Below are 13,182 nucleotides of genomic sequence, written 5' to 3'. Positions count from 1 at the left end.
CAATATGGTCCCCTTTTACTAAACCGCAATAGTGTTTTTTAGCGCAGGGAGCCTATGAGCGTCAAGAGCAGCGCTGGGCATTCAGCGCAGCTCCCTGCGCTAAAAACTGCTATTGTGGTTTAATAAAAAGGATGGAGGGTATATTTGTCTATTTTTGTATGGTTGTTACTGAGGTGACAATGCATAGAGTCATCTGCCTTGACCTCTTTGAAAAAAACCCAGAATAGGAATGATAACATTTTCTCAGCGTATAGTGTGCTTTGTGTTTTTTAATTTTATTGTTGGTAGATCATTTTGACTTGGTCATTTTAAAGTAGCTCACAAGCTCAAAAAGTTTGGGCACCTCTGAGCTAGAGCGTTGAAACTGTGTATTTCTATTTTATCCCCCTTTTACAAAACTGTGGAGCGTTTTTTAGCGCCAGCCGTGGTGGTAGCAGCTCTGATGCTCAGAATTCTATGAGCGTCAGGGCTGTTACCACTGTGGCTAAAATCCACACTACAGTTTTGTAAAAGGGTGAAGGGTTAGTTTGTGATGACATATTCCATACTAGGCGAAGGTGTTTTCTGTGTTCTGTGTGTTCGAAAGACATGGTTTTCTGTTAGGACTGACGGTGTAGGATTGATCTGTGCTGGTCTGGCTTGTTTAGTTTTACAATGGGTGTATTGATGTACTGCTCTCTGCAGTATGTAAGATGCTGCCTTTTCCTAGGTACTCATATGTGACGTGTGGCTTGTTACTAAAAATCATGTTTTTCGTACAGATGGGGGGGGTGCCAAAAATTGATGGGCCCCGGGTGTTACATATGCTACGTACGCCACTGTATGTAAAGCTACCAGAAAGCTGGCGTAGCAAAAACTTTAAGTATATTGTTATTCTTCTAAGTTTTGAGTATTTACCGTATTTTCGCGGATATAACGCGCGCGTTATACGTGATTTTACGTACCGCGCATACCCCTCGCGCGTTATATGCCTGAGCGCGGTATACAAAAGTTTTTAAACATAGTTCCCACCCCGCCCGACGCCCGATTCACCCCCCCAGCAGGACCGCTCGCACCCCCACCCCGAACGACCGCTCGCACGCGCTCCCACCCGCACCCGCATCCACGATCGGAGCAAGAGGGAGCCCAAGCCCTCTTGCCCGGCCGACTCCCCGACGTCCGATATATCCCCCCCCCCCCGGCAGGACCACTCGCACCCTCACCCCGAAGGACCGCCGACTCCCCAACAATATCGGGCCAGGAGGGAGCCCAAACCCTCCTGGCCACGGCGACCCCCTAACCCCACCCCGCACTACATTACGGGCAGGAGGGATCCCAGGCCCTCCTGCCCTCGACGCAAACCCCCCTCCCTCCAACGACCGCCCCCCCCCCAAGAACCTCCGCCCGTCCCCCAGCCGACCCGCGACCCCCCTGGCCGACCCCCACGACACCCCCACCCGCCTTCCCCGTACCTTTGTGTAGTTGGGCCAGAAGGGAGCCCAAACCCTCCTGGCCACGGCGACCCCCTAACCCCACCCCGCACTACATTACGGGCAGGAGGGATCCCAGGCCCTCCTGCCCTCGACGCAAACCCCCCTCCACCCCAGCCGACCCGCGACCCCCCTGGCCGACCCCCACGACCCCCCCACCCCCCTTCCCCGTACCTTTGGAAGTTGGCCGGACAGACGGGAGCCAAACCCGCCTGTCCGGCAGGCAGCCAACGAAGGAATGAGGCCGGATTGGCCCATCCGTCCTAAAGCTCCGCCTACTGGTGGGGCCTAAGGCGCGTGGGCCAATCAGAATAGGCCCTGGAGCCTTAGGTCCCACCTGGGGGCGCGGCCTGAGGCACATGGGCCAAACCCGACCATGTGTCTCAGGCCGCGCCCCCAGGTGGGACCTAAGGCTCCAGGGCCTATTCTGATTGGCCCACGCGCCTTAGGCCCCACCAGTAGGCGGAGCTTTAGGACGGATGGGCCAATCCGGCCTCATTCCTTCGTTGGCTGCCTGCCGGACAGGCGGGTTTGGCTCCCGTCTGTCCGGCCAACTTCCAAAGGTACGGGGAAGGGGGGTGGGGGGGTCGTGGGGGCCGGCCAGGGGGGTCGCGGGTCAGCTGGGGGGGAGGGGGGTTTGCGTCGAGGGCAGGAGGGCCTGGGATCCCTCCTGCCCGTAATGTAGTGCGGGGTGGGGTTAGGGGGTCGCCGTGGCCAGGAGGGTTTGGGCTCCCTTCTGGCCCAACTACACAAAGGTACGGGGAAGGCGGGTGGGGGGGTGTCGTGGGGGTCGGCCAGGGGGGTCGCGGGTCGGCTGGGGGACGGGCGGAGGTTCTTGGGGGGGGCGGTCGTTGGGGGGAGGGGGTTTGTGTCGAGGGCAGGAGGGTCTGGGATCCCTCCTGCCCGTAATGTAGTGCGGGGTGGAGTTAGGGGGTCGCCGTGGCCAGGAGGGTTTGGGCTCCCTCCTGGCCCGATATTGTTGGGGAGTCGGCGGTCCTTCGGGGTGAGGGTGCGAGTGGTCCTGCCGGGGGGGGGATGTATCGGACGTCGGGGGGGGCATCAGGCTTTCAGGATGGGGACAGACCTTCAAGGGGGGACAGGACTTCAAGGGAGGACAGTGCACGGAAGTCAGGGGGGGTGAACGGAGAGTCGGGACAGCGCACGGAAAGTCAGGGCGGGCGAAAGGAGAGTCGGGCAGCATGCGCGTTATATGCCTGAGCGCGGTATAGAAAAGTTTTTGTACATATCATCGTGATTTCTGCGCGCTATACCCCTGTGCGCGTTTTACAATGGTGCGCGTTATATCCGCGAAAATACGGTAACCCTCCCACAATCTCACGGGCACTCGTTTCAAGTTTCAAGTTTATTGAGATTTTGATTTAAACGCAATATCAAATATTTTCAATGCGTATAACAAAAATAAATTTGGGGAAATAAATAAAACCATTTGAACAATAAACATACAAACATATCCATAGATGATTAAAATTAAAATCTCTCCCAATTGACTGGAAAGGAAATGAAATCCTTGCAGAGCAGGGGAGACAGAAAGAAAGAAAGAAAGAAAAACATACAGACAATGGGGCAGCGAGAGAGACAGACAGACAGAAAGAAAGACAGAGACAGACAGATAGAGAGCCAGGTAGAGAGACAGAAAAAAGACAGACAGACATGAAGAAAGGAGGGCAGGGAGGGCAGAAAGACAGATAGAAATAAAGAAAGAAATGCCTCAGTGCCCCATTGTGCTAAAAGTCTACACATCTATTCTAGCACCAAATAATGTAATGGGCTTAAACACTGTATATATCTGTATGCATACACATACACACACACACGAACAAAAAGAAACACATTTTATAAAAATATTGAACAAAATTAGACTTTATTTTGTTGTAAGGAGTCTTTTAATTTTTGATTTGCATTGTCATACTAGCACACAGCGATTACCTGAGAAATTTAGAAAGAGTTACTCTAAAATTTTCTGGTAGACAAGCAAGTTTGGTACTATGATCATTATTAGTTTTATACCATGCAATTTAATATGCACTGCAAGGCTTTCCCATGCAAGCTGAAAATAGTGTGTGTTATGCTAGAAGGCTTTACTAGGCTCATTAAAGTGGTTTTAAGAGAAGTCTGCTTTGGCTCATAAATTTTTGTGAGCCTTTGGATGCAAATAAATGAATTCCAATGAGGATTTGTGTGTTCATGCTAAATAGAGTTGATATGCTCACTGACCATGCTATAGAGTTAGAATTCATTAAATAGATATTATTTAATGCTTGCTAGAACTTGGTGTTAACTTGCAATCCAAGGGTAAGCTAAATAGCATGAGCAGGCAGAACTGAACATGCTCAATTCTCTTTCTTCATGTTGCTACCTAATAGCTTTAAATGGTTATACAAGACATCAGACACCAGACACATAAGCCTTGTGCCAGTTCAGGCAAAAGAGCTAGGGAAGGCCTATTATACTCCATGCTTAGAACTCTGTCTTCTGTGTCAGAGGATGAAGACTGGTCTGGTTTTGCTGTTCCAGAAGAAACCACTCTTTTGAACTCTCCCACTACCTGCTTATTGCAGAGAGGATGCTATCTGGCTTCACTGCTCAGGTTCAGGTTTATTTAACTTGTTACCAACCCAAGGATACTGCTTAGGAAGAAAAAATTCATCCGCCTCTTCTCTGACCCTACCTGCCTACTTCTTGATACAGAGGTGACATTTACAGCCCATGACTTAATTGGATTTCCCAGTGGCATGATTGTAACTTTTACTCTGTACCGGAACACTGTGATTATAAATTTTCTGTTATTGTGCCTCCTCTAGATAACAGCTTTGCTCCACTTTCTCTTTTCAGGACGAAATCACTTATTTTCCTCTACTCTGACCCTGCCCGTATCCAGTTTGATAAAGGTGTGGTGTCTACAGTCTGTGACTGTGCTGATTGTAACTTTGACTCTCTACCTATGTATTGTGAATATAATTTCTCTATTATTGTGCTTCCTTAGATGGCCACTCCTTCTAATCTACCCTGACTCTGTCCACTTCCAACTGGACATAGAAATGATGTCTACAGTCCAATTATTTAATTGAATTATCCAGTGGATGGTGGGAGAAGCAAAACGGCAGCGGTGTGGTAGCAGTGAAACTGATCTTCTGTGCTTCACCTTTCTATTTGCTTGACGAGATTACCTCTTACCATGAGGACTTCCAGTTCTGCGATGTCCCATACTAAATGTAAGGGCTTTCTTCAGGCCAGCCCTTCATCGCCCCGGCAAGCTATGCTGGACAGATTTCTCAAGAGCTCACTGTCTGATGTGGAGGGAAGAGGTTTCCTAGCGTTAACTCCAGCGGAGGGAGCCACTGAAGTTTTGGGATTGAAGACATCGCTATCCCCTGCCGCAGCCTGATTCCCACCAAACCCGGCATCAGAAGATGAGGTGAGCACAGACATGAATGACCAGAAGAGTCTGACACCTTTGCGAAGTGAGGGGTCCCATGTTCTCACAGACGCCAAGTCTCCAGCACAGTTGGTGGAAGAGACCTGTGTTTTCCAGGTCACCTTGGAAAACATTTGGCAAGCCTACAGAAGCTCGATGTAGCCGCTACGAAGTCTGCAGGTGATACTTCATCTATATTAGCCAAAATAGATATGCTATCAACCTCAGTGCAAAATATTCAAACTGAAACAAATGCTAAATTCAGTCAAATTGATGTTAAAATTGCCTCTATACCGAAACTCTTAGGCTACTTCATTAAAGAAAGGGTGTTTCTTCAAAGGAAAATCGAACAATTAGAAAATTATAACAGAAAGTTAAACCTAAGAGCAGGGCCAGATTAAAGGATAGGCCCAGTAGGCACAGGCCTAGGGCCAGAAATGGGCAGGGGGCCCACCAGTGCGATGCTTTAAGGCCATTTGGCATCTCCCTCAACATCGCTGGATTGGCCGGCAGGGGTGTCGGGCCCAGGCCCCCCCTCTCACGCATCATTGCCCCGACATACCTACGTCCACAGCATCGCAGCTGCAGCACTCTAAACAGGCTGCTTCGCGGCCTTCTGCTGGTGATTCCCTCTTCTGTGTCTTTGATGCGGCAGAGGGAATCCTCAGCAAATCTCGCAGTGCTGGGTCACCCTCCCAAGACCGGCCAACGGTGACTGTGCACAGAGAAAGCTAAGAGAGGGAGGGAAGAGCCTCACGAGAGTAGCAACATTAGCAGCAGCAGACGCCCTTCCCAGACCTGACCTACTGTCTCCTCCTTCTACCCTGCTCAATGCCCGAGTGGATCTCATAGTCCTAACATGGCCAATAACGCTTCACCGACGACTACCAGCTTTACGAGGAGCTCGGCAAGGGGGCCTTCTCTGTAGTGTGCAGATGTATGAAGAAAAGCACTACCCAAGAATATGCTGCAAAAATTATCAACACCAAAAAATCTGTCTTTCAGAGACCATCAGAAATTGGAACGTGAAGCCCGGATCTGTTGACTTTTGAAACACCCAAACATTGTGTGCCTTCATGACAGTATTTTTGAGGAAGGTTTCCCCTACCTCGTCTTAGACCTGGTCACTGGTGGGGAGTTGTTTGAAGACATTGTGGCCAGGGAGTATTACAGTGAAGCAGATGCCAGTCACTGCATCCACCAGATTTTGGAGAGTGTGAATCACATTCACCAGCATGACATTACGCACAAGGATCTGAAGCCAGAGAACTTGCTACTGGCAAGCAAAATCAAGGGTGCCACAGTGAAATTGGCTGATTTTGGGCTGGCCACAGAAGTTTAGGGGAACCAATAGGCCTGGTTTGGATTTGCTGGTACTCCTGAGGTCCTATGAAAAGATTCCTATGGAAAACCTGTGGTCATTTTGGCATGTGGGGTGATTTTACATATGTTATGAGTGGGCTACCCACCGTTTTGAGATGAAGATCAACATAAATTGTATCAACAGGTCAAAGTAGAAGCATATGATTTCCCATCACCTGAGTGGGACACAGTGACTCCAGAAGCAAAGAACTTAAATCAACCAAATGCTAACAACAAATCCTGCAAAGCGAATCACAACCGATCAGGCTCTCAAGCACCATGGGTCTGTCAACGTTCTACTATGGCCTCCATGATGCACAGACAAGAGACTGTAGAATGTATAAAAAGTTCAATGCCAGAAGAAAGCTGAAGGGTACAATCCTCATAACTATGTTGGTGTCCCGGAATTTCTCAGCTGCCATGAGTCTATTGAACAAGAAGGCAGATGGAGTAAAGGAACCACAAACAACTGTTGTTCACAATGCAACTGATGGCATTAAGGGGTCAATCAAAAGCTGCAACACCATCACTGAGGATGAAGATGTGAAAGTGGGCAAACAGGAGATTATCAACTGAACAGCTGATAGAAGCCATCAACAACTGGGAGAGAAAGAGATAATGGTTACTGTGGATGGGCAGACTAGATGGGCCATTTGGCCTTTATCTGCCGTCTTCTTTCTATGATGCCAGGCCTTGGAGCACCACTTAGGTGCTGCACTGCCGACCGGGGACGGGGTGACAGAAGGAGGAAAGGGAGCAGAGGGGGAGAGACTTGCTGCAACCAACTAGAGGGAGAAAAAGAGGGGGGAAGGAAGATGAGGGAAGAGAGGGAGGAAGAGATGCCAGGGCATAGAGGGAGGGAGAGATGCCAGGGAAGAAGGAAAGTATGCCAGAATAAGGGAAAAGGTAGGGGGAAAAGAAGGAGGAGATGTCAGAGCATGGAGGGGGAGGGAGACATGGAAGAAAAGGAAAGGAGAGAGATGCCAGGGAATCAGGGAAGGGACAGAAATGCTAGAACATAGAGGAGGGGGTGACAGAGAGAGAAAAATGGAAAGGTGGCAGAGCTGAAATCAATCATGTACAAAGGAGAGACGGGGTACAGGATAGACAGTTTATGGAAGGAGCATAGAAAGAGAAGATGCCATATGGAACGGGGAGAGGGGGAATGTGGATGAAAGGGGCAGAGAGAAAGGCACACAATGGATGGAAGGGGCTAATGGTGCATGGAAGAGGACAGATGCTTGCTAGAAAGAAGAGAGTGAAGACAAGATGATTAAAGCAGAAACGACAAAAAGTAGAAAATATTTTTTTGTTACTTTAGAATAAAATAGTATTGTAGTTGTATTGATAAAATTTTTATAAACAGAAAATAAGGTAATCTTTTTATTTGACTAATTTTAATACTTTTTACTAACTTTTAGAGACCAAAACCCTCTTTCTCAGGTCAGGACAGTGGAGAGGGACAGATTCTTCAAACATGGAGGGACAGATTCTTCAAACATTAGAAAACTACAAGAATGAGAGGGCATTCGGAAAAATTAAGAGGGGACAGATTCAGAACCAATGCTAGGAAGTTCTTCTTCACCCAAAGGGTGGTGGACACCTGGAATGCGCTTCCAGAGGGTGTGATAGGACAGAGTACGGTTTTGGGGTTCAAGAAGGGATTAGATAATTTCCTGAAGGAAAAGGGGATAGAAGGGTATAGATAGAGGATTACCGTATTTTCGCGGATATAACGCGCACCATTGTAAAACGCGCACAGGGGTATAGCGCGCAGAAATCACGATGATATGTACAAAAACTTTTCTATACCGCGCTCAGGCATATAACGCGCATGCTGCCCGACTCTCCTTTCGCCCGCCCTGACTTTCCGTGCGCTGTCCCGACTCTCCGTTCACCCCCCTGACTTCCGTGCACTGCCCTGACTTTCCGTGCGCTGTCCCGACTCTCCGTTCACCCCCCCTGACTTTCCGTGCACTGTCCTCCCTTGAAGTCCTGTCCCCCCTTGAAGGTCTGTCCCCATCCTGAAAGCCTGATGCCCCCCCCGACGTCCGATACATCCCCCCCCGGCAGGACCACTCGCACCCTCACCCCGAAGGACCGCCGACTCCCCAACAATATCGGGCCAGGAGGGAGCCCAAACCCTCCTGGCCACGGCGACCCCCTAACCCCACCCCGCACTACATTACGGGCAGGAGGGATCCCAGGCCCTCCTTCCCTCGACGCAAACCCCCCCCCCCCAACGACCCCCCCCCCCCCAAGAACCTCCGCCCGTCCCCCAGCCGACCCGCGACCCCCCTGGCCGACCCCCACGACACCCCCACCCGCCTTCCCCGTACCTTTGTGTAGTTGGGCCAGAAGGGAGCCCAAACCCTCCTGGCCACGGCGACCCCCTAACCCCACCCCGCACTACATTACGGGCAGGAGGGATCCCAGGCCCTCCTGCCCTCGACGCAAACCCCCCTCCCCCCCAGCCGACCCGCGACCCCCCTGGCCGACCCCCACGACCCCCCCACCCCCCTTCCCCGTACCTTTGGAAGTTGGCCGGACAGACGGGAGCCAAACCCGCCTGTCCGGCAGGCAGCCAACGAAGGAATGAGGCCGGATTGGCCCATCCGTCCTAAAGCTCCGCCTACTGGTGGGGGCCTAAGGCGCTTGGGCCAATCAGAATAGGCCCTGGAGCCTTAGGTCCCACCTGGGGGCGCGGCCTGAGACACATGGTCGGGTTTGGCCCATGTGCCTCAGGCCGCGCCCCCAGGTGGGACCTAAGGCTCCAGGGCCTATTCTGATTGGCCCACGCGCCTTAGGCCCCACCAGTAGGCGGAGCTTTAGGACGGATGGGCCAATCCGGCCTCATTCCTTCGTTGGCTGCCTGCCGGACAGGCGGGTTTGGCTCCCGTCTGTCCGGCCAACTTCCAAAGGTACGGGGAAGGGGGGTGGGGGGGTCGTGGGGGTCGGCCAGGGGGGTCGCGGGTCGGCTGGGGGGGCGGTCGGAGGTTCTTGGGGGGGGGGGGGCGGTCGTTGGAGGGAGGGGGGTTTGCGTCGAGGGCAGGAGGGCCTGGGATCCCTCCTGCCCGTAATGTAGTGCGGGGTGGGGTTAGGGGGTCGCCGTGGCCAGGAGGGTTTGGGCTCCCTCCTGGCCCGATATTGTTGGGGAGTCGGCGGTCCTTCGGGGTGAGGGTGCGAGTGGTCCTGCCGGGGGGGGGATGTATCGGACGTCGGGGAGTCGGCCGGGCAAGAGGGCTTGGGCTCCCTCTTGCTCCGATCGTGGATGCGGGTGCGGGTGGGAGCGCGTGCGAGCGGTCGTTCGGGGTGGGGGTGCGAGCGGTCCTGCTGGGGGGGTGAATCGGGCGTCGGGCGGGGTGGGAACTATGTTTAAAAACTTTTGTATACCGCGCTCAGGCATATAACGCGCGAGGGGTATGCGCGGTACGTAAAATCACGTATAACGCGCGCGTTATATCCGCGAAAATACGGTACTATACAGGTCCTGGACCTGATGGGCCGCCGTGTGAGCAGACTGCTTGGCGTGATGGTCCTCTGGTCTGACCCAGCAGAGGCACTGCTTATGTTCTTATGTTCTTAATGTAAGAGAAGTATACTATATTGAAGTGAAGAAGGAGGCTATGGCCTCTGAAAGTTAGGGCCTCTTCTATCAAACTGTGCTAGCAGTTTATAACGCGGTGAGCCATGCTGAATGGCCTGTGCAGCTCCCGATGCTCATCTGTGTTCTGTGTGTATGAAAGACATGGTTTTCTATTAGCGTTGACTAGCCTTGTTTGGCAAAATGCATCAGGCATGGTTCTTAGGAGCACCTTGAATAAACCTGATTTGAATCTCCTTATTTTCTGCCGATCTTCTTTTGTTTCATGTTGGATTCTTTGGACTGCTTGGCTTGTTGTTTCATTACAAGTTAACATACATGGAGTGGAACGTACTAGAGGATTTACAGATTTGGTTGTTTATACATGCATATGGGTTACAGTTGGTTGACGTAGAGTGAGGCAGTTGAGAGGCGTTGTAAACTTGGTTATTAATATAGACATATTTCGGATAGTATTTACAATATATTTGAACACTTTTATATATGTATGGAAAGGGTTCATAGTTAAAGTCCTCGGTAAGTAGATGGGAAGGGAAGGAAGGAGGATTTGTTCAGAGATGTTTGGGGGGTTGCATAGAAGAAAAACTGTGCACTGGTATGCTAATCTTTGTTTTGAATAATAAAAAAAAATACAAGTGTAAATAAAGAAGTAAATAAGAAAACAGATAAATGGGGGTGGGGCATGGGCAGGGTATGGGTGGGTCAGGGGCAGAGCAGGGCCAGGGGGACCCAGTGTACTTGTGTGTCTAGGGGCCCTGAAAGAATTAATCCTACCCTGCCTAAGAGTTCTGAATTTTCCTAAGTCTACTGTTTCAACTCTACTAGATATGGAAAATTTGAAATATACAACAGAGACTATTCCACCGATAAATAGGATTTACTATGTTCTTAATAAAAAAAAAAGTGATTTACCTGCAGAGAGTGAGCAAGCTGATAAGCTACAACCACAATCATTTGACTTTAATAATATAACAGAGACATTGGAAAGTTTACAAGAGGCCATCGAATATAGAGGGATTTTGCTAATATCATTCATATTTGAGCAGGACTTAAATTCTCTATTGAGAATCTTTTTTCATCACTCACATACGGTACTCTATTCCTCAGTCAAAAGATTTGGGTTTTCCCTGATATTACTCAATAAATAAGCAATGTAAACAAGTCATTCAACAAATTGGCAACAGTGAAAAGACTTGTAGGAAAATAGGTTTTAAGTATTGTTTAGTACCCTCAGATACCTGTGCTGTTAAACCATCAAATGATTTTTATAACAGCTTGTTACAGGTTTTAAGATATCATTCATTGGGTACAATTTTATAATGTGCTGATACTACGTGCACCATAAATAAAATAAATATAAAGTGCTAAAGTAGAAATTATATCAAAATAAATAAAGAAGGCACAGCACTTATCTTAAAATGCTGTCATAGCCCAACGGGACCCGTTTCACCGACAGTTCGGCTTCTTCAGGGGTCGTGTATTAACTGAAAACATTTGAAAGAACATAATTATAAACGTGAATGTGATAAACTATAACTTAACCAAAAAACCTTTAAAATATATTTTAAAACAGACGTGACTTACTGGGCAGCTCTGCTCTTACTTCTTAGGCAGAAAATGGCGCTGGCATCGTAAAAACGCTGCACATGCGCTTTAAAGATGTAGCTCATTAATTATTTATGTTCTTCCGAGACTACTCTTTAAAGTAACTAACTACTTTCTATAAATGTTTCATAATTTAAATGCTCCCATATTTTTAATATGTTAAAAATAGAACATTGCATTAATATTAAATTATTGGTTTTCTCAAATAAGGAGTTGTTTTAAAAGTTGTTTTCAAAAAAACGCACTCCATTCAACTGTGGTATTTAAACCCTCCAGTTTCATAGATCCTAGTTTATGAATCCAGCATGCCTCTTTTTGTAAAAGTAATCTTCTTCGATCACCCCCTCTGTTATTCATTATGATCTTATCAAAACAGAAACACTTTAAGTCTGTAAATTTATGTTGTAACTGATTACGGTGCTCTACGAGTGGAGCTGTCAGTCTCCCACATTTGAGATTTGATTTGTGCTCACTCATCTGGATTTTAAAGGGCCTGGTTGACATCCCTACATACCATTTTAGGCATGGACAAATTATGGCATAAATGATATGGTCAGAAGAGCAGGTTAAGAAGTGTTTGATTTTATATACTTTTCCATTTTTAGGGTTTATAAAATCTTTCTGCTGTATGGTATTCTGACAAATGTTATATCTACCACACTTAAAAAATCCATTCGGTAAAGGTGAGAGAGACCATGCATGCGCAAATGCTCAAAGCCTAGTCCAGCCTGGCGCAGGAAGAAGGAGGATCTCTCTCGCATTGCACCGCCCAGCCCAGCCCAACCCAACGAGGGAGGATCTTCGGGCACTGGCACTGGCACATCCTGTGCATTGGTGCTGGTGCCGGTGCCGGTGCCCAATCGGGTAAGAGTTGTCTTTGCGGTGTTGGGGGGATGTAGGATCGTGGGGGAGGGGGGGTGACGCAAGCGGTGGGGGAGGATGCCGGTTTGCAGGGGGAATGCCGGATTTGAATGAAAAAAAAATGCTCTCTCGGGTAAGCGAGCGGGGGGAAGGATGCCGGTTCGGAGTAGGCGGGAGGAGGTTTTAGCATGCGCGGTATACGCGTGTGCGCGCTATATTAACTTTTTTTACATAAATTTGTGTTCCCCGCGCTATACCCATGTGCGCGTTTTACACGGGTGCGCGGTATATGGGTATATGGGTGAAAATACGGTACTCATGCAAATGTATTGTTCGATTTACTGGTATTAAATCTGCATTCTTTGTACCAGAACAACTTCGTAGCTTCCTGGACATGAAGAAACTCATATAGGCTGCAATAAAAAGAAAATGTACTGGGTTTTGTAACCACATTAAGCCTTTTTCCCTTTACAATGTTGTTTAATAAGTTAGAGCTCCTTTTCTTTTTCTTTTGTGTTTCTCCACCTTATTGAGGTCAAATAAGAGCTTAAAATGATGTTTAAGATTTAATTTCCAACTCAAGAAATCTATTGAATTTACCATTTGGTAAATTAATAATGAAAGTTGTATATGTTTAAATTTTGAAAGAAATACCTTTGGTAAATTGAATTATGATGTTTAATTAAAAAATTTTCCTAGAGTTTGGGGGAAAATTTATTTGTATTTCTTATATTAATGCTCTGATTTTCTGTAACAAAAGGTTATCTTGTATATAAGTTTTGAAAAGGTAATAAATAAATAATAATTAAAAAAAAGAATTTGATTATATGCATTCAGGATGGGTA

At 48.3% G+C, this 13,182-nt stretch overlaps 1 pseudogene; it reads left to right on the top strand.

Moving 5' to 3' along the window:
- Window positions 1-5,775: 5,775 nt before the first annotated feature.
- On the top strand, window positions 5,776-6,886 carry LOC117362904 (annotated as a pseudogene).
- Window positions 6,887-13,182: the final 6,296 nt, after the last annotated feature.

The sequence above is a fragment of the Geotrypetes seraphini genome, chromosome 6 (assembly GCF_902459505.1).
Source record: "Geotrypetes seraphini chromosome 6, aGeoSer1.1, whole genome shotgun sequence".
NCBI lineage: Eukaryota > Metazoa > Chordata > Amphibia > Gymnophiona > Dermophiidae > Geotrypetes > Geotrypetes seraphini.
The sequence above is the reverse complement of the archived record's forward strand: the minus strand, read 5'-3'. Positions and strand labels throughout refer to the sequence as shown.